Below are 20,484 nucleotides of genomic sequence, written 5' to 3'. Positions count from 1 at the left end.
AAAGAGGAAGCAAAAACACCAGCAGAGAACCCGGGAGGAGGCTGAGGAGAGAACCACTGAAATAGTGACACCTGCTGCCTCTACAGAGCCCAGGGAAGAGTCCAGGCTCGGAGTTGGTAGGATCAGGAGACTCTGACAGGGCCAGAGCCAGCCTCTCCTCCCTGCAGCTCCCTCTTCACGCAGAATAGCCGGGCAAGGTATGCTCCCTCACCTATGGGTGTTACAGAAATAAAGTGGGGCCCTTGCACGGGGGCTCCTACCTTGGGTATTGAGGCCAGAGGGTCAAAGCGTAAAGTCTTGATAAAGGCAAGGCTCCGCAGATAGAAGGAAACAAAGCAGGGAGGGACACCCAGCTCAGCGTGGGGGCAGGAGCCATGAAACTGCCTCCCACCCATCTGCCCGCTTCTACTGCACAACCCAGGTGGGCGCGGGGTCCTCGTCTGTCTGGCCACCCTCACACCCTGCAGGAAGCCTGCCCACAGGGACCCTCATATGACTACCCAGCCCATCCACTCACGAGGTCATTTCACCACGGACAGTGCAGAGCTGTTCTGAACAAGAGACACCTCTAATTCAGCATTTCTCAACATTGGCATTACTGACATTTGGGGCCAGGCAGATCTTTGCTATGGGAGTCTGTCCTGTGCACTGGAGGATGTAGGACAAGTCACCCTGTCCTCTACCCACAAGATGCTATAAGTACGGCCCCCTGCCCAGGGTTGTGACAGCCAAAACAATGTCTCCAGACATTGCCAAATCACCCCCTATTGAGAACCATCATTTTCTTTTTAACATCTTTATTGGAGTCTAATTGCTTTACAATGGTGTGTTAGTTTCTGCTGTATAACAAAGTGAATCAGCTATACATACACATATGTATGTGTATGCGTCTCCCTCCCACCCTCCCTATCCCACCCCTCTAGGTGGTCATAGAACACTGAGCTGATCTCCCTGTGCTATGCGGCTGCTTCCCACTAGCTATCGATTTAACTCACCGCTAACAAGTCCCTTCTTCTGCTCTTTGCTTGCTATTAGGAGGCTATAAGTCTCTGCTGTCTGGGAAATACTGGTCGTGTCTAATTGTACCGGCCTGCTTAGCCCCTACCCCACTTTCTAAATTCCTCTAGGGACCCAACTCTCCTTCCCAGGCAGAGCTACCTCGGAGGCGCAGGCTCTCAGACAGCATCCAGATGTGGGTCTTCACACGCTGGCAGATGCTGGCAGGGGAGGCTCTCTGCCATCTCTAGTGTGTGATCTGGGACTGCAGAAACGTGCAGTTCCTGTGCTAACTCAAAACTGCTCGCCAGAGATGACTGTTTGTGTACCAAGCCAGAGGAGAGTGGCTTACAAGAGAGGAAAAGCAGGGGTGGAGCAGGCGGTGGACAGGTGGGTCCTGAGGATTCGACTCCCCTGAAGTTAGTGGAGGGAGCAAACTCTTCCGTGAAGGACTGGGGTAGAAAAGAGAACAGGCAGAAATTCTGCCCCCTCGACAGCTGGCTCTGCTGGAGTTTCATTGGAGTTCATTGCTCCTCTCGGAAAAGGAAATGTCCCCGGGAAAGACAAGCCTCGCCTGCTTCTGGGAGGAAGCCTCATCTCCTCAGATGCCCTGGAGATGAAAGGTCGGGTGGAAGGAAACCTTGGAGAGTGAAAGGAGACACTTAATTGGGGTTACGGCTGGGGTCCTTTGGGGGATCCTTCCAGCAGGCTGACCCCCACCCAAAGGACTGGGAGTGTGTGTTAGATGAGGGGAGGAAGAGGGGAGAAGGGGCCTCTTTAGCTCAGTCTTTCCATAGGCGGCGGGAGAATGTCTTCATCAGCCAGGCGTCCAGTTAGCCTTCTTCAGGGCTTTCCTATGGAAGTAGATGCACACGTGCAACTTCCCAACCACTGTTTTCAGAGGGAACACATCTGCTTGAGTAAATCAACCTTACCAACTCAGCTCTCACTGAGCTACTAACAGCAAGCTCACTCCAGTGGCAATGGAGAAGGGTGGGGAGCTCCAGGCATTCTATAATTCACCAAGATGCCAAAGTGCCACCTCATTTAAAAAAAGAAGTTGTCAGAGCAGTGGGCAGCAAACTCGGAGCCCACCAACTATTGTAAACAAAGTGTTATCAGAACACAGCCTCACATTGTCTATGACTGCTCACAGTGACAGAATAGATTAGCTGTGACAGAGACCATATGACCTGCAAAGTCTAAAATATTTACTACCTTGCATTTTGCATGAAAAGTTTGCCAACCCAGCTCCAGGGCACTGAAGGCAGAATTTTTTTTTATATGCCATTCAGTAGGCTGCTTTCTTCTCTGTGCTTAAACAAAGTGTGAGGCTCACAATATTGAAGACTGACATTTTTTGTAGAAGATATATTTAGGTCTCTTCATTTTCCAACAAATGGTGCTTTTCAGAGAGGTCTGGAATGCTGCCAGCAGGGTCTAGTGTGTGGATCCTCAAGTCTGCAAGGGTGTAAGGTAGAGAGAGGAAAGAGAAGACCAGAAATGTTTGGATGGAAGGAGTGAAGACCAGGTGATGAGTCTACTTTAAAAACCCAGGACAGGGTTTCCCTGGTGGTCCAGTGGTTAGGACTCTGCGTTTCCACTGCAGTGGATACAGGGGCCCAGGTTCAATCCCTGGTCGGGGAACTAAGATCCCAAAAGCCAAGTGGTGAGGCAAAAACAAAACAAAACAAAAAATAACCCAGGATGGAGCCAGGTGAGCGGTGGGGTGAGGCAGGACAGACAGAGTCCTGTATCCAGGGCCCTTCCCCACTCCCAGCCATCCTGCCTTCTCGTCTCTGCTCCTCCACCTGTAGTAAGGAGCTTCCTCCCATGGTCGCCCATCCAGAAGTGCCAGAGCCCCTTCTCCCTGTCTGTTGCCCCTGTATTGCCATCGCCTTCTTTTTTTTTCCTTTTTTTGCGGTACGCGGGCCTCTCACTGTTGTGGCCTCTCCCGTTGCGGAGCACAGGCTCCGGACGCGCAGGCTCAGCGGCCATGGCTCACGGGCGCAGCCGCTACGCGGCATGTCGGATCTTCGCGGACCGGGGCACGAACCCGCGTCCCCTGCATCGGCAGGCGGACTCTCAACCACTGCGCCACCAGGGAAGCCCCTGCCATCGTCTTCTGCTCTTCCTCACCCTCAAACCCAGATCACCCAGAGATATCCATCTCCAGCCCACCCCTCCTGCAGCTTTTCCAACCCCCTGGAAGCACCCTGGGGAGAAGAGAGTAAACACACACACACGGGCAGCGCTTGTAAAAAACCTGTCAAGTATCATTTTGAGAATCTTGACCTCCTCTTACATACAGTCCTAGCACAAAACAAGTAGCAGAACAGAGTTTTCTTTACCAATTGATGGCTGCAGAGTTGGGGGGCTTGTGAATGCATCTGTTCTGTAGGATTTTTCATTGAAGAAAATTCATTTAATTTGGCGAAGGACTGTTACCATGAGCCAGCTGCTGGGGCATACAGGAAGCTTTGCTCACAGAACTCCAACTTAAGATGGTGTTGGTTTAAAAGTGGTTTTATCTTCCCAAAGTAAAACTTGTTTATACAATGACTGGACATCAGAACATTTGGATAAGGCAACCCCCTTGTATTTACTGCATTTGTGTAATACTTTACAACGAATAAAAGCACTTTCACAGAGATGGCTATATTTGGTTTTCCCGGCCAATCTGGGAGGTAGGTAAAATGCTATTCCTTTGGAAAAATAAGTAAATTAGGCTCATTGAGGTTAACTGTCTTGTTAACCTCGGCTGCACTGGGTTAGTACACTAACCAAGACTTTGATTTCTATGTTCTTGGAATTTTCCCTAGCATTCTTATTGTATTTTCTAAATTAGAGTGCTAGTTTTATCTTGTAATGAACCCCTATCATTTCTTGCAAGAGGCACCTGAATTCTTAAATTTTTTTTAAATTAATTAATTTATTTATTTTTGTCGTACGTGGGCCTCTCACTGTTGTGGCCTCTCCCGTTGTGGAGCAGAGGCTCCCAGAGCGCAGGCTCAGCGGCCATGGCTCACGGGCCCAGCCGCTCCGCGGCATGTGGGATCTTCCCGGACCGGGGCTCGAACCCGCGTCCCCTGCATCGGCAGGCAGACTCTCAACCACTGCGCCACCAGGGAAGCCCCAAGGCACCTGAATTCTTATGCTCACTAAGCATTGTCTATATACTAAATAAAGGATATATCACAAATACATCCAAAGAAGCCATGATGAATAGAATATAATTAACTCATTTACAAGATGCCTTTTGTTATTTTTATAATCAACAAATATTAAGAGTAAGGTCCTTTTAAAAAGCCTGAGAAATGTAAAATAATAGGCTAACTAAGTAGGCATTACAAGATTTGGGGAACCATAGGAATATAATCCTGAACAAAGGGTCCCCTCTTGGTCCCATCTTTCCTTCAAAAGTCAATCAATCATAATAACTCCACATAGAGAGGTTGTGTGCCTGGTGGGTAGGGCTGCAGGCTGGAGCCAGTTAGGTCCTGAGCAAGTTTCTCAACTTAAGCTTCTGCAAGTATAAAACAATACTTACTTTACTTGGTTACTGTAGGGATTGAATAGGATAATTCATTTTTATAAACTACTTAGAACAGTGCATAGCACATGGCAACTGATGGATAATTTTTTGTTACTGTTATCAATAGGATTATTGGTATAAACAATACATTTTTGGTCTCTCCCCTACCTCAGTCAGAAGTCTCTCAATTTCTGTGAAAAGATGCTGCATGGCTGAGGTGTTGGATGCTTGCAGAAACCTGTTATAGGAAAGGCGGTCTGTCTTTCTCTGATTTCTTGCTACACAATATTCTTGCCTCTATTAAGCAAAAAGCCCCAGGCAATATTACCTTTTCAAGATGAGGACAGGCTCCCACATTGGGGCTGTCAGAGAGAATTTGGGGTGTGTGAGCCATTTAAATGAATCAGACCTGACAAATCCAATTTACAGATTAAAACAATGTTGTGATATTTACCAAAAGTATATACAGCAAGTTAAGACACCTCCGACAGGCAGCACTGATTGCCTATTTTAATCAGCTGGTATAATTTAGCTACCACCAGAAGCAAAACGCTTAGGAAAGGTAAATCTGATCATAAATAATTCCCATTTTGATGCATTTAAAAATCAAGTAAGACCTTTGTTCAGGGTTTGCTACAAGGTGACACATCGACTACATTATGCGAGGTCACATCAGGTTTCATTTGGGTGTTAGGAGAAGATCTGATCTGACATAAACAGACGCCAAACAAAGCGTTTAAAGCAATTTTACCAGATGCTGGTATATTAAGACAGACAGAGAAATGACAGAAGCCCACTGCCTGCATATATTCACTAAATCTCCGGTGCTTGTGGGACTTTATCAATATTACTTAATATCCCCACCGATTCTGAGCAGAATCAAGGATCACAGCCTTGAAAGAGACCTCAAGGAGTTACTCTGTCTAGAAACACTGGAGCAAGGTTATTGCTTAGGAGAAGCATGGTATGGCTTTCACAACTCATTTGTTGAATGAACAGAAATAATTCTCTTCACCTCCCATCCCCAGAAGGCTGCTTTGTTCTGGAGGTATGAGAGGGACTGAAAAGTATGGAGCAGCCTCAGGGGGTTAAAGCCCTATCCACTTACTTATTATTATTTATACCCTGCCTTTTTCTATAAAAGATTTGAGGCAGCTTACAACAAAAGACACAAACAGGGACTTCCTGGTGGCGCAGTGGTTAAGAATCCACCTGCCAGTGCAGGGGACATGGGTTTGAGCCCTGGTCCAGGAAGATCCCACATGCCACGGAGCAACTAAGCCCGTGCGCCACAACTACTGAGCCTGCGCTCTAAAGCCCGCGAGCCACAACTACTGAGCCCGTGTGCCACAACTACTGAAGCCCCTGTGCCTAGAGTCCTGCTCTGCAACAAGAGAAGCCACCAGAATGAGAAGCCCGCGCACCACAACGAAGAGTAGGCCCCGCTCGCCGCAACTCGAGAAAGCCTGCGCACAGCAACAAAGACCCAATGCAGCCAAAAATAAATAAATTCACTAATTAAAAGAAAAGACACAAACAATAATGAGCCTTATCCTCAGTCATCCCTTGAAGGGTTTCATTATCACTTTCATGATCATCAAAAACGAGTACGAAGTGGCTATTTGCATGGCGTGCTATGCCGGGGCTGAATAAATCAGGCAGAGCCAGCGCTGGCCTCTGTAAATTTCCACCCCTTCAGTTTGCGTTCATTCATTCCTTTGACAAATATTTACTCAGCACATCCCACATGCAAGTGCTGTTAGGTGGTGTGGGGGGTGGTAAAGGGAGTAACGTGTGGACACTGCCCTGCCTGCGAGAGGTTTACAGACAAGGGTAGGGGGCCTAGGACAAGTGTACGTGATACTCATGTGTGTGGGTGCGGATAAGACACACACCTAAATTCCCCCAAGCCAGGCAGAAGGGATCAGTGCTATGGGTGAGTCGCAGAGAACCACAGCGGAAGAATGTCAAGGGGGAGTGCATCTGCTTGTTGTGTGTCCTTAAGGAAAACGGAGCTGAAGCAGATCAGGCTGCAGGCAAAGTTGTGAAGGAGAACTCAGCCTTCCCGGGCACCTCTCTGCCCTCCTGACACTTTCTGCCTCCTCGTTCCCCTCCTCCCCTTCTCATCTGGACACCCTAAGTCCTCACGCTGTCACAGCTGCCTCGTTTCACCTTTCCCAGAAGACTGGCATGCCACTTGCTGACATGTCCTGGGACAAATGCCCGTTTGGACATGCTCCCTGCTGGCTATCATCAACAACAGGGATATGGAATGTTTATCTACACCAAGGTAGAAATAACTAGCCATTATTTGTCACCATGCCATGCCTAGGAGTATCTGATTTTATAGGAGGACCACGCCTGGGCACAAAGGAAGCAATCTGGACCAAATCCATGATTCTTGGAGGCCTATGGTTGGTATGAGAGCTTCCTGGGCACCCTCCAATCCAGGACCCAAATAACTTCTAGCCCTATGTACCTAGAAGGCAAGGAGTCACCAGAGAGAACATTCTTGAAGGGTCTCAATAGAAGATCTGCTCTCCAGCCAGACTGTAAGGATGAGAAAGAACCTCTTCCAGCTACAGTCCTTCATTCATTGGAGCAGTAGTTCTTAAATTTTAGTTTATAGAAGAATCTCAGGGGAAGCCTGAAAAAGTACAGATTCCAAGGCTCCATTCCTGGAAACTCTGTCTTCCTGAAGGAAGTCTGGAGGGGGTCTTGGAATTCACATTTTAACAAGTATCAAGGCAGCCTCTGAGGAGGTGGTCTTAGGCTCACCCTTGAGATATATTGCCAAAGGGACTCACATTCTAGCAGAAGGTCCAGAAGCGCAGGACAGATGTCTGCTCTTCACAGGTGAACTTCTAGCACCTAGAACAGTGCATAGCTCAGATTAAGCACTCAGTAAATATGTTGATTTAATTAATGCCTGGGGACTTGCCCTGCCTCCTGGCACCCTGGGAGTGGGGGCCTTGGTAATATTTTTTGGTGAATGAAACCTTGGGGAAAGTATAAAGGTATAGCAGTGTCTGCAGAAAGGACTCTGGATTATGTCGATATGGAATGAGGTGGTGGAGAACTAGTCTAGTTGAGAGCAGGTATCCCAGGTGTATCCTGCCCTGCCCTCAAGAAGCTGACAGGCTGAGGGTCAGGGTGGGAAGAAATGCTTTGAAGTTTAGCCCGAGGGTCACAGATCTGCTTAGCATCTCATCACTCACCACCCTCCCCTCCCTAGACTTCTAGAGGAAAGAAGATCTGAAAGAGAAGCGGAGACTGGAGAGGGAAGGCGGGACTGCAGGAAGCAGGCAGGGCAGGGAGCTCAAGGCCCCGGGCGACACACACCGGGGCTACCTGCTCTGACCCGCAAGGGAGACTGAGCAGCTCTTGCCAGAGCTCTTGCTCTTCTGCTTGGCAGACAGCAAAACCCCAAATGGGCTGCTTTGGGCGAAGGCATTTACCCTGCGGCATTTAGCCTATTGTCAGGTTAAATTTATTCTTCGGTCTTCTGACTGGCTTTGATAACAAACGTGTCCCTCCATCTAGGAAGAGAAATCCTACAGCTTCTTCCAGTGACTCGTTGCTGTGCCTTGTAATCTGCTGTCAGGAAATTCTCATGCCTCACGTCTGATGTCAGTTAGCAGGAGAACAGAGCAGTCCCGACGTGCACTGCGTCGTTAGGTTTCGTAAGAGTGTGGGTAGATCTGGGCTCTGGCAGTTGCGCTGAGCGAGACTGGCTGCCTTACAAATCTTGCTGTCATCTAGGATGGCTTAGTTGACATTTTGTCTGATCTATTTTCCTTTCACCAGTGGCGTGAAACAGGACACTGGATATAACCTGGTTAAACTGGACTTCTTCCCAATATCATCGTGCTTGAGAAAGCAGTCAATGGATCCAGAATCAGTTTGGGGGCGCTCTGGGAAAATTTCCCAACCAATATCTTCTTCCACAGAGTTCAAATGAAGGACTCATCTAGGGACAGCTCCATAGGTACGTCTATTCCCATGCCAAAAGATGTGAGACCTAGGTTTTAGCTGTTAAGGTAACTTTGCATAAGAAGTGTAAACTCTCCAGACCTCAGCTTCATCTGTAAATGGAGTGGGTTCTTCCATCAGTAGTGAAAAATCCCCTAATGAAAATTCCAATGACTTACAATATCCTATTATGTCTAGGTGATTTGGGGTCCAGCTACTTTCCCCACCTCTCTATTTCTTGCTCTGGTTCTCTTTGTTCCTCTAACACACGAAACTTATTCCTGCTTTGCATAAACCCCCTCCTCAAAACTCTCTGCCCTCCATGACCCCATCCTCACACCTCTTCACAAGGAATGCTGTTAGCCCAGGTTTTCTTTTTTGTGCATGAACTGACTTCTTCATGTTATTCAAGTGTCAGTTCGAATGTGACCTTCCCAGAGAGGTTTCCATGGTCATCAATCTAACGAAGTGCCTCCCCATTTCATCCCAACACTCTCAACCTCATTCCTTGACTGAATTTTTTCAAAGCACTTACCATTACCTGGAATTATCTTATTTGACAGTTTTCTTGTTTACAAATAGTTCTGCTACAGTGTGACACATGCATTCCTAAGAATCACCGTGCTGTATGAAATTACATACTATAAACCACAGAGCTACGGAGAAAATGGGATTGGGAGCCCAACACTCGAAAACTTCCTCAGTGACATATTTTAAAAACATGGAAACAATAAACATGGCAGCACAGTTTTATATATGTTTACTTGTCGAGATATACATAAATACTACAATAAATGTCACTTTATCTTGAAAAAGACCTGCAGTTTGCTTGTAGAAGTAGGGATGGAGTGGATTGCAGATTGTGAGTTACTGTGAAGTGGTGTTAGGAGGGTTATGGACAGCTGTTGACACCAGATGTAGCTCATAGCGCACTCAGAGAGTTGAGGTAGCTGGTAGATGTTTGAGTTGCACGCACATGTCCATTTTACGTATTCCTATGTGACTTGGTTCAGCTTGGTGCCCCTTTCTGCATTCTAGTGTTTCCCCCAGGTGAAATCATGCGTAAGCAAACATGAAATTCGAATTGTGCTTAAATTATTCCCTAACATATCAATCAGGTTGGAACATATTCTCGTTTTCAAAATAAGCATTATAGGAGATCTGATAGTATTTGTTTGCTCCACTCACTAGAATTTAAGCTCCGTAAGATCAGGGAACTTGTCTGTTTGATTCATTGCTATATTTCCATCATCTAAACAGCGTGGAATATAGCAGGCTTTCAATTAATATTTGTTGAATGAATCTTTCTTCAATTTTCTTCTCTCCCCACATACTAGTGATACCCTTTCAAGGGTTACAGTGGTCCACATTGGTATGGTGGTGAGGAGGTAATAGTACGACCAGAGGGGTTTCAAAATTGCTGTGTTGCGGGTAGGGGGCCTGTGTTCTCTGAAGACAAACACAAAAATGGAAACAAAAAAACCCCTAAAGCCTAAATTACTACAAATGGTTATGATATCCACATAGGTCCCTCCACCTTTGTAGTCATGAAAGATCTCTAAGGCTCCTTCTATCCATTACAAATACACGATTCTAATGATGAATTATTTTGAAGAGTCAGTGCAGAACTATGGACCTAGAAGCACTACACAGAGCCCTATGTTATGTGGAAAGGTTCCTGGAATTCATTCCATTAGGAATGAAAGAAGCTTCAAGTCTAGCAGGCAAATTTGCTGGGAAACACTAACTTCTGTCCCTCCTCTCCATATGTGTGTCTCAGACCTAAAATTTAATCACTCTTCTACTAAGTCAGAGAACAGAATTAGAAGTGGCTTTGAAAGGTCATCCTAGACAGGTAGGTTATGTCATATTCCTAAAGGGTTTGAAAATTGTTCAAATTTCAGGGAAACTGTCTGGCGCTACCAAGTAAAAGGTCAAAGCAGAAAGCCCCCAAAGAGCTAAGGAATGATCTTTCTTCTGAATTTTTCTGATTTAAATTCTGAACCTAAGAAAATGTGTCTGCAAATGCAAATGCTGTGGTTGAGCTACTGTAGTTTATCAGGCAAAACAGGGAATATTCTGTTATGATTCTTTACTTCCTCAGTAACTGCTCAATCTTATGGAGAGTTGAGTGGAGTGGCAAAGTAATTACATGGTGAGTACCATATATTTACGATTATTTACGTTTTCTAGATTGGAGTACAGGGTAATTATTTTTGGTCTTATTAAGTGCAAATTACCAAGTAGTCTTCAGGAACATGTAATTACTATGTACTGTAGTCACATGCCACTTACCAAGCAAAATGAATGCAGTGAAAATTTTATTTAATACCAGCAGAATGACACATGTGGTTTTATGAAGCAAAGTACAGGGACCTGCCTTCCTGTCTTGGGAGAGGAAACAGAGCAGCCCTTCTTAACTTAGGGCATTTCCTCAGTGAACAAGATCCATATTTCTCAAGGGTTGGTGCTCATTAAGAATGCAGATGTCTGGAGCCCCATGCCAGACCTAGAGAGTCCCACTCTCGGAGGTGAGGCCGTGGAGTCTGTGTCTTCAGCAAGTCCCTGAGGAGCTTCATGTGTGCACTACAGTGAGCAAACATCTGCCCAAGAGTCACAAAATACTCTGACCAGCAGGGTTACCTCTAAACACAGAGGTGGGGAAAAAATGGGGCCTAGGTGGCATACATTTTTCTGTTTTTCACTGACTAGTTTCTGTTCTTTTTAGATTTTACATTGACAAGTATCCTTGAACCCATGGTTGCAAAGATATAGAAGTCTTATTATATGTTGAGTATTCCCTGTGAGTTGATTTTCTATTATACATAGATCATGTACATGTAATTTAGTTTAGATCTTTTAGATTTTACTGAATACACACACACACACACACACGCACACACACACACACACGCACACACACAATTTGAGGGACAGAAGTATGAGGAAGAGCCAGAGGCCAAGGAGTGATCTGCCTCATGGTCGGAACAAGGGCAGATTTTACTCAACAGATATTTCCTGTGCAGTTACCTCCATGCAATGTAAGCTCACTTTCTATACCCATTCATTCAATAGGTCTCATTTCCTTAATTGAGATAGATCACTAGAGTGGTTAAAGGGCATAGGATCTGGAGTAAGGAGACTCCAGTCCCACCATTTACTAGTTAGGAAACCATGGATGCTATATCAATATTTGTGTCCCCCCAAAATTCTTAAGTTGAAATCCTACACCCCAAAGGTGATGGTGTTAGTAGGTGGAGCCTTTGGGAGGTGACACGGTCATGAGGGCGGTATCTTCATGAATGAGATTAATGCTCTTACAAAAGAGACCCCAGAGAGCTCCCTCACTCTTTCCACTATGTGAGGATACAACTAGAAGTCTGTGACCCACCAGAGGACCCTCACCTGACCATGCTGGTACCCTGGTCTCAGACATCCAGCCTCTAGAACAGTGCCAAATAAATTTCTACTGTATACAAGCCACCTAGTCTGCGGAGTTTTGTTACAGCAGCCCCAACTGACTAAGACAATGGGCAAGTCACCTCTGTGCTCACTTTCTTCATTATAAATTAGGGATATAATGCTCCTCTCAGAGGGTTACGTTCAGGAAAAAAATTATGTAAATGCTTGCAAAGTGCTTAAAACACTGCTATCATCCATAAAAGTCTCAAGAAATTTGGCTATTATCGACGTATTAAACATGAAAATACCATATTCATATATTTGGCAGTTGGATTTTCTTCCTTACACCCGTTCTGAAAGGAAAAATCAATAAGACAGTTTTTACACATATCTTTCCTCTCACATTTTAAAAACTCAAACCGCACTGACAGGCAAGAGTAGAACATGCTTTGTCCTTGCCAAGGCAGATAAAAGGTTAACTTTTTGACTTCAAGAGAAGCCAGCTGGAGAAGCAGACAGTCTGCTAATGGTGAGGGAGGGGAAGCAAGAACTAATTTTAGCCATCATTCTTCAATCACTGTCCAGTTCCCTCTCACACTCCTCCCTGCCTACCCCCATCCTCTCTGAACTGTGAGGCATAAGACTGCTTCCCCAGGGCACCTTCAATCCCGGAAGGGAGGGACATAATTCTACGACAACCCACTGCCTCTTCCAGTGAATTAGAGATGCTTATGTCCCAGCTTCAAAAATATCCTGAACACCATAAATACCAGCTTTCTATAACTTGCAAATTATCTTTGTCTTTTTCTCAGAAACACTCATGCAACCATGTTCCTTTCCTGCCATTTTTGCTGAAAGTGACTTTTTCAGAAATGTGAAGCATTGCTGTAGAAAAATTTGAGAAAGTCCAGATACACTTTAACTCCGTCTTATAGTAAACAAAGATGAGGAAAGCAAAGATTAATGATGATTGCTAGGGTGAACCCATATGCTTGTATAACTTTCTTCACCCTGGCTGTTGAAGTGAAAATATCTGGGGAAAGGAGAAAAAAAATATTCAGGGAAATATATTTCATGAGCCTGATGTTCTGCTATAAAGATTGTGAAACAGAATATATATTTGTGAAATGCAAACATTTTCCACCTACTAATGTTTATAATTAAGGCACAAATTCTTACTCAAACAAAAACCCTAGCTTGGGGAAGAGAAGCATAAACAGAAACACAATTAATGCTTTTGCTGACAGCGGGTTTCTTCTGTGGAGAACAGCAAGCATTCCACGTGTGGAGAAATACCGAGATGTACTTCTGTAAGTACACAAATGTACGTGCACATAAAATACGATCACAGGCAATGAGAGCTCAGAAACCAAAGGGGACATCTAACCTCAGATCTGAGAACCACATGAGCTCGTTTTGCTCTGGATTGATAAGCAATGCAGAAAAGGCTTGGATGACTTAGTCTGAACGCAGAGAGAATTAAAGAGTATTAGTTCTTTCTACCAAGCCAGAGAAAGCCCTGCCTGAAAGTATTCTGCTGGTGCTAGCCCAGGCCCAGGGAGTAAGAATTTGAAAAGAGAAGTCTTAGAATCGCAGGACTGTAAGAGGCCTTAAGAGTCCTCTAATTCAATCCTAGATGTACCAGCAGAAAGAAGGCCCCAGTGGCCGCTGGCCCAGGAACAGGGCGATTCAATGCAGTCACATAGCCTCTCAGCCTAGTAACGAGTGAGACTCAGACAAAGGGAGTCTTTACCTGGGGCCACCTGTGGATGTCAGCAGGCCCAAGGTCTGAGAGAAATTCATCAAAAGTGGGGAGATGATTAGACCGTCTTGCCCTACCTCTTAACTGCACTCATCATCATCATCTTCACTTTTTGTCTGAAGCTACACTTGGGGGCTTGCCTTGGAGCCTGGGCCTGCATTAGTCCCCGTTCGCAGGTATTTATCCCTTGGCCTCCTATGCCTGTGATGGGAAGATGTGCTGAATTCAGCAGCATTTGGACCATGGTCTTAACAAACCATTTTAGTTTCTCTTTATCTCAGATCTATATCTCCATTACTCTGCCTTTTAAAGGGTAAATTCTAAACTAGACTCTAAACATTACAAAGGGTGGGTTTCAGTCAAAATTAAAATAAATACAGACAATACATTGGTTACTGATAGGTTTTTTTCTTTTTTAATAAATCATGGTCAATTAGTAATGCTGGTAGAAACTTGTAGTTTAAAGGAATAGCATTGTGTACCATTTTGTCATTTAAAAAATTTGTCTCCTTTGGGTAAATCCAGAATTTCCTCTATCATGGCTCCTTACGGAGCCAGACTGGAAAAACTGGAAGACAGAAAAGACGGTATGCATTTATTTAAATAATATATAGAAAGTATCTACAACATGTTTCCTTCTGTTAATCTTTAAATCTGCATATCCCTCATCCAGCTTCTACACCTACAAAGGTGAGATACCACAATGTTTACTGATGTCTTTATGACACCTCCTGGATGTCACCTCAAATCCCTTAGTGCAAGAGCGCCAACATCTTATACTAGCCAGCCTCCATCTTCCTGCACCTTCCCATGCCCTCTAGCCTGGGTTCCTTTAGCCCACTCCACATCTGGGCTTTGCTGAAACTTCAGCTAAGACGGTCTTGAATCTCTTAATGACCTTATTTCCACCCCCTGCCTGCCCAGCAGCTTTATAATATTCTCTATTTAAGAAAGGCTGCGTGTTGGAAGAAAGCTATGCATACTCTGATCCTCTTTCAGCACCCTCAAAAGAATTACAGAATTAAGAGATAGAGTGAAGTACATTACTACATAATTGATATGATTAATTTCTTTCAATGAATATAATGACAATTGTTTCTGCAGCGCCCTTGTTTCCATCAGCTCAGTGATCTGATCATCAGATCTGGTTTCACTTCATAGATACAGCTTAGCAAACACCATTTGAAAGTCCTTTCATTCAAGAAGCAATCTGGCATCATATTTTTAATGTCATGTTTGCTTGTCAAGAAGCTAAGAATTTCTTTGGATTTTACAATTTGAACCAGGATTTAGCCAAACTAAATTATGATCTGTCATTTCCTGGGTAGATTAAAGTATTCAGATCCAAAATAACACCAAAACAAAACTACTTTTTGAATATCGATCATTCTTAACATTGTGGGGCAACCGGGAGACACCAGCGCCCTGAGGATGAGATTAGTCTCTATCCAAAAGAACTTAGATGTTGTTCAATAATTGTTTCATTGTACATCAACCTGCAAGGTCCATCGATTCTTGCTTAATAATTCAGATAATTAGCAGCTACAGAGCTCTAATGCACCACACTACAGGCCTCAGGCTCATCATTTCACCAATTAACAGCAGCCCCACTGGGATACACACTATCACTCTTCCCATCTTTACAGATGATAAAAGTCAAGTGACCTCCCTAGAGTCAAACAATGTCATTGGTGGAACCAGAATTTAAGCCCAGTTTGCTTGACACCAGAGCCGAGTTCTTGAGCGTTGGGTGTAGAAATCTAAGATGACAATGCCTCTTGAGAATGGTATAGTTTATGTGAAACAAAAATCTAGTGAAAAGGAGAAGACTGGATGGATTTGTGCTGGGTCACAGTAGAGTACAGATGGCATCAGTGATGAGGGATACTGTGAAATCAAAAGCATGGGGTAGGAAATGGATAAAGTGGTTTGGGTGTCACTTAGATGTCAACGTTAAAAGATTGAGGGTTTATAGTTGGAAGGGGTGGAAAATAAAGTTGGATATGTAGGGCTCATACCCAAGGAAATGTAAAGCCAGGCTGCATTCAGACTTGGTTTGTCAGGTGTAAAGAGTACAGCTAATGGTGAGCCAGGAACATATTTTAATAGTTGTGTTTTAGGAAGATTCAGTGCCATGTTAGCTACGAGAGATGGCAGAAGAGAAAACCAGCAATGATATACCACAGTAATCTCAATGAGAATCAAGATGAGAGATTGAGCAAGGGTGGAGGCAGAGGTAATGGACAACTTGGGGTGTTTTCATGATACCTCAAAAGGAAAAATTATAGAACTTGACTGATTGATGTAAGGGTCCCATTTAGGAATTACAAGAATAGTATGTATTTAATTCAAAGAAAGTCTGTCATGTTAAAATAATTTCTATGTACTGGAAGTTTCAAATAATTTCTTTAACATGCATTTTGTGACTAAAGCTTGCCAGTTTTATAAAGTATATTTTTCGTATTTTAGCTTACTTTCCTAACTTTGTAGAATAAAAACTTTGTGAGTTGTCAGTTGTTTAAAAAGAATCCTCTTCTTAATGTGTAATATTTTCTTTTGAATTAAGTGGTTTGTACAGTTCAGCTATTGATTTTTTGTTACATTAAAATATTTTAATGGGGGAGATCTTAAAGATGGCAGAGGAGTAAGATGTGGAGATCACCTTCCTCCCCACAAATACATCAGAAATACATCTACATGTGGAATAACTCCAACAGAACATCTACTGAACACTGGAAGAAGACCTCAGACTTTCCAAAAGGCGTGTGGCTGACAGAGTCTTGGTGCTCTGGCTGGGTGTCAGGCTTGTGCCTCTGAGGAGGGAGAGCTGAGTTCAGGACATTGGTCCACCAGACACCCCCCAGCTCCATGTAATATCAAACAGGGAAGGATCTCCCAGAGATCTCCATCTTAACGCTAAGACCCAGCTCCACTCAACGACCAGCAAGCTACAGTGCAGGACACCCTACGCCAAACAACTAGCAAGAGAGGAACACAGCCCCACCCATTAGCAGAGAGGCTGCCTAAAATCATAATAAGGTCACAGATACCCCAAAACACACCACCGGATGTGGTCCTGCCCACCAGAAAGACAAGATCCAACCTCATCCACCAGAACACAGGCACTAGTCCCCTCCACCAGGAAGCCTACACAACCCACTGAACCAACCTTAGCCACTGGGGGCGAAGACCAAAAACAATGGGAATTACGAATGTGCAGCCTGCGAATAGGAGACCCCAAACACAGTAAGTTAAGCAAAATAAGAAGACAGAGAAACAAACAGCAGATGAAGGAGGAAGGTAAAAATCCACCAGACCAAACAAATGAAGAGGACATAGGCAGTGTACTGGAAAAAGAATTCAGAGTAATGACAATAAAGATGATACAAAATCTTGGAAATAGAATGGAGAAAATGCAAGAAACGTTTAACAAGGACCTAGAAGAACTAAAGAGCAAACAAACAGTGATGAACAACACAATAAATGAAATTTAAAATTTTCTAGAAGGGAGCAATAGCAGAAAACTGAGGCAGAAGAATGGGTAAGTGACCTGGAATACAAAAGAGTGGAAATAACTACTGCAGAGCAGAATAAAGAAAAAAGAATGAAAAGAATTGAGGACAGGCTCAGAGATCTCTGGGACAACATTAAAGGCACCAACATTCGAATTATAGGGGTCCCAGAAAAAAGAGAAAAAGGGACTGAGAAAATATTTGAAGAGATTATAGTTGAAAACTTCCCTAATATGGGAAAAGGAATAGTCAATCAAATCCAGGAAGGGCAGAGAGTCCCATACAGGATAAATACAAGGAGAAACACTCCAAGACATATATTAATAAAACTATCAAAAATTAGATACAAAAAACAAATATTAAAAGCAGCAAGGGAAAAACAACAAACAACATACAAGGGAATCCCCATAAGGTTAACAGCTGATCTTTCAGCAGAAACTCTGCAAGCCAGAAGGGAGTGGCAAGACATATATAAGTGATGAAAGAGAAAAACCTTCAACCAAGATTACTCTACCCAGCAAGCATCTCATTCAGATCTGATGGAGAAATTAAAACCTTTATAGGCAAGAAAAAGGTGAGAGGGTTCAGCACCACCAAACCAGTTTTACAACAAATGCTAAAGGAACTTCTCTAGGCAGGAAACACAAGAGAAGGAAAAGACCAATAATAACAAACCCAAAACAATTAAGACAATGGTAATAGGAACATACATATCTACAATTACCTTAAATGTAAATGGATTAAATACTCCCAACAGAAGACATAGACTGGCTGAATGGATACAAAAACAACACCCGTATATATGCTGTCTACAAGAGACCCACTTCAGACCTAGGGACACATACAAACTGAAAGTGAGGGGATGGAAAAAGATATTTTATTCAAATGGAAATCAAAAGAAAGCTGGAGTAGCAATTCTCGTATCAGAGAAAATAGACTTTAAAATAAAGACTATTACAAGAGACAAAGAAGGACACTACATAATGATTAACGGATCAATCCAAGAAGAAGATATAACAATTGTAAATGTTTATGCACCCAACATAGGAGCACCTTAATACATAAGGCAAATGATAACAGCCATAAAAGGGGAAATCGACAGTAACACAATCATAGTAGAGGACGTTAACACCCCACTTTCACCATTGGACAGATCATCCAAAGTGAAAATAAAAAAGGACACAAGCTTTAAATGATACATTAAACAAGATGGACTTAATTGATATTTATAGGACATTCCCTCCAAAAACAACAGAATACACTTTCTTCTCAAGTGCTCATGGAACATTCTCCAGGATAGATCATATCTTGGATCACAAATCAAGCCTTATTAAATTTAAGAAAATTGAAATCGTATCAAGTATCTTTTCTGACCACAATGCTATGAGACTAGATATCAATTACAGGAAAAATTCTGTAGAAAATACAAACACATGGAGGCTAAACAATACACTACTTAATAACCAAGAGATCACTGAAGAAATCAAAGAGGAAATCAAAAAATACCTAGAAAGAAATGAGAATGAAAGCCCGATGACCCAAAACCTATGGGATGCAGCAAAAGCAATTCTAAGAGGGAAGTTTATAGCAATACAATCCCACCTCAGGGAACAAGAAACATCTCAAATAAACAACCTAACCTCACACATAAAGCAATTAGAGAAAGAAGAACAAAACCCCCCTAAAGTTAGCAGAGGAAAGAAATCATAAAGATCAGATCAGAAATAAATAAAAAAGAAATGAAGGAAACAAGAGTAAAGATCAATAAAACTAAAAGCTGATGCTTTGAGAAGATAAACAAAACTGATAAATCATTAGCCAGACTCATCAAGAAAAAAAGGGAGAAGACTCAAATCAATAGAATTAGAAATGAAAAAGGAGAAGTAAAAACTAACACTGCAGAAATACAAAGGATCATGAGAGATTACTACAATCAACTCTATGCCAATAAAATGGACAACCTGGAGGAAATAGACAAATTCTTAGAAAAGCACAACCTTCTGAGACTAAAGCAGGAAGAAATAGAAAATATAAACAGACCAATCACAAGCACTGAAATTGAGACTGTGATAAAAATCTTCCAACAAACAAAAGCCCAGTACCAGATGGCTTCAGAGGCGAATTCTATCAAACATTTAGAGAAGAGCTAACACCTATCCTTTCGAAATCTTCCAAATTATAGCAGAGGGAGGAACACTCCCAAACTCATTTTACAAGGCCACCATCACTCTGATACCAAAACCAGACAAAGATGTCACAAAGAGGGCTTCCCTGGTGGCGCAGTGGTTGAGAGTCTGCCTGCCAATGCAGGGGACACGGGTTTGTGCCCCAGTCCGGGAAGATCCCGCATGCTGCGGAGCAGATGGGCCCGTGAGCCGTGGCCACTGAGCCTGTGCGTCCGGAGCCTGTGCTCCACAGCAGGAAAGGCCACAGTAGTGAGAGGCCCGCGTACCGCAAAAAAAAAAAAAAAAAAAAAAAGATGTCACAAAGAAAGAAAACTACAGGCCAATATCACTGATGAACATAAATGCAAAAATCCTCAACAAAATACCAGCATATAGAATCCAACAGCACATTAAAAAGATCATACACCATGAGCAAGTGGGGTTTATCCCAGGAATGCAAGCATTCATCAATATATGCAAATCAATCAATGTGATAAACCATATTAAAAAACTAAAGGATAAAAACCATATGATGATCTCAATAGATGGAGAAAAAGCTTTTGACAAAATTCAACACCCATTTATGATAACAACTTTCCAAAAAGTAGGCATAGAGGGAACTTACCTCAACATAATAAAAGCCATATATGACAAACCCACAGCCAACATCATTCTCAATGGTGAAAAACTGAAACCATTTCCTCTAAGATCAGGAACAAGACAAGGTTGTCCACTCTCACCACCATTATTCAACATAGTTTTGGAAATTTTATCCAGAGCAATCAGAGAAGGAAAGAAATAAAAAGAATCCAAATCAGAGAAGAAGTAAAGCTGTCACTGTTTGCAGATGATATGATACTATAAATAGAGAAACCTAAAGATGCTACCAGAAAACTACTAGAGCAAACCAATGAAGTTGCTAAACTAGCAGGATACAAAATTAATGCACAGAAATCTCTGGCATTCCTATACACCAATGATGAAAAATCTGAAAGAGAAATGAAGGAAACACTCCCATTTACCATTGCAACATAAAGAATAAAATACCCAGGAATAAACCTAGTTAAGGAGACCAAAGACCTGTATGCAGAAAACTGTAAGACTCGATGAAAGAAAATAAAGATGATACATACAGATGGA

The sequence above is a fragment of the Lagenorhynchus albirostris genome, chromosome 1, assembly GCF_949774975.1.
Source record: "Lagenorhynchus albirostris chromosome 1, mLagAlb1.1, whole genome shotgun sequence".
Taxonomy (NCBI): domain Eukaryota; kingdom Metazoa; phylum Chordata; class Mammalia; order Artiodactyla; family Delphinidae; genus Lagenorhynchus; species Lagenorhynchus albirostris.
Note: the sequence above shows the minus strand (reverse complement) of the source record.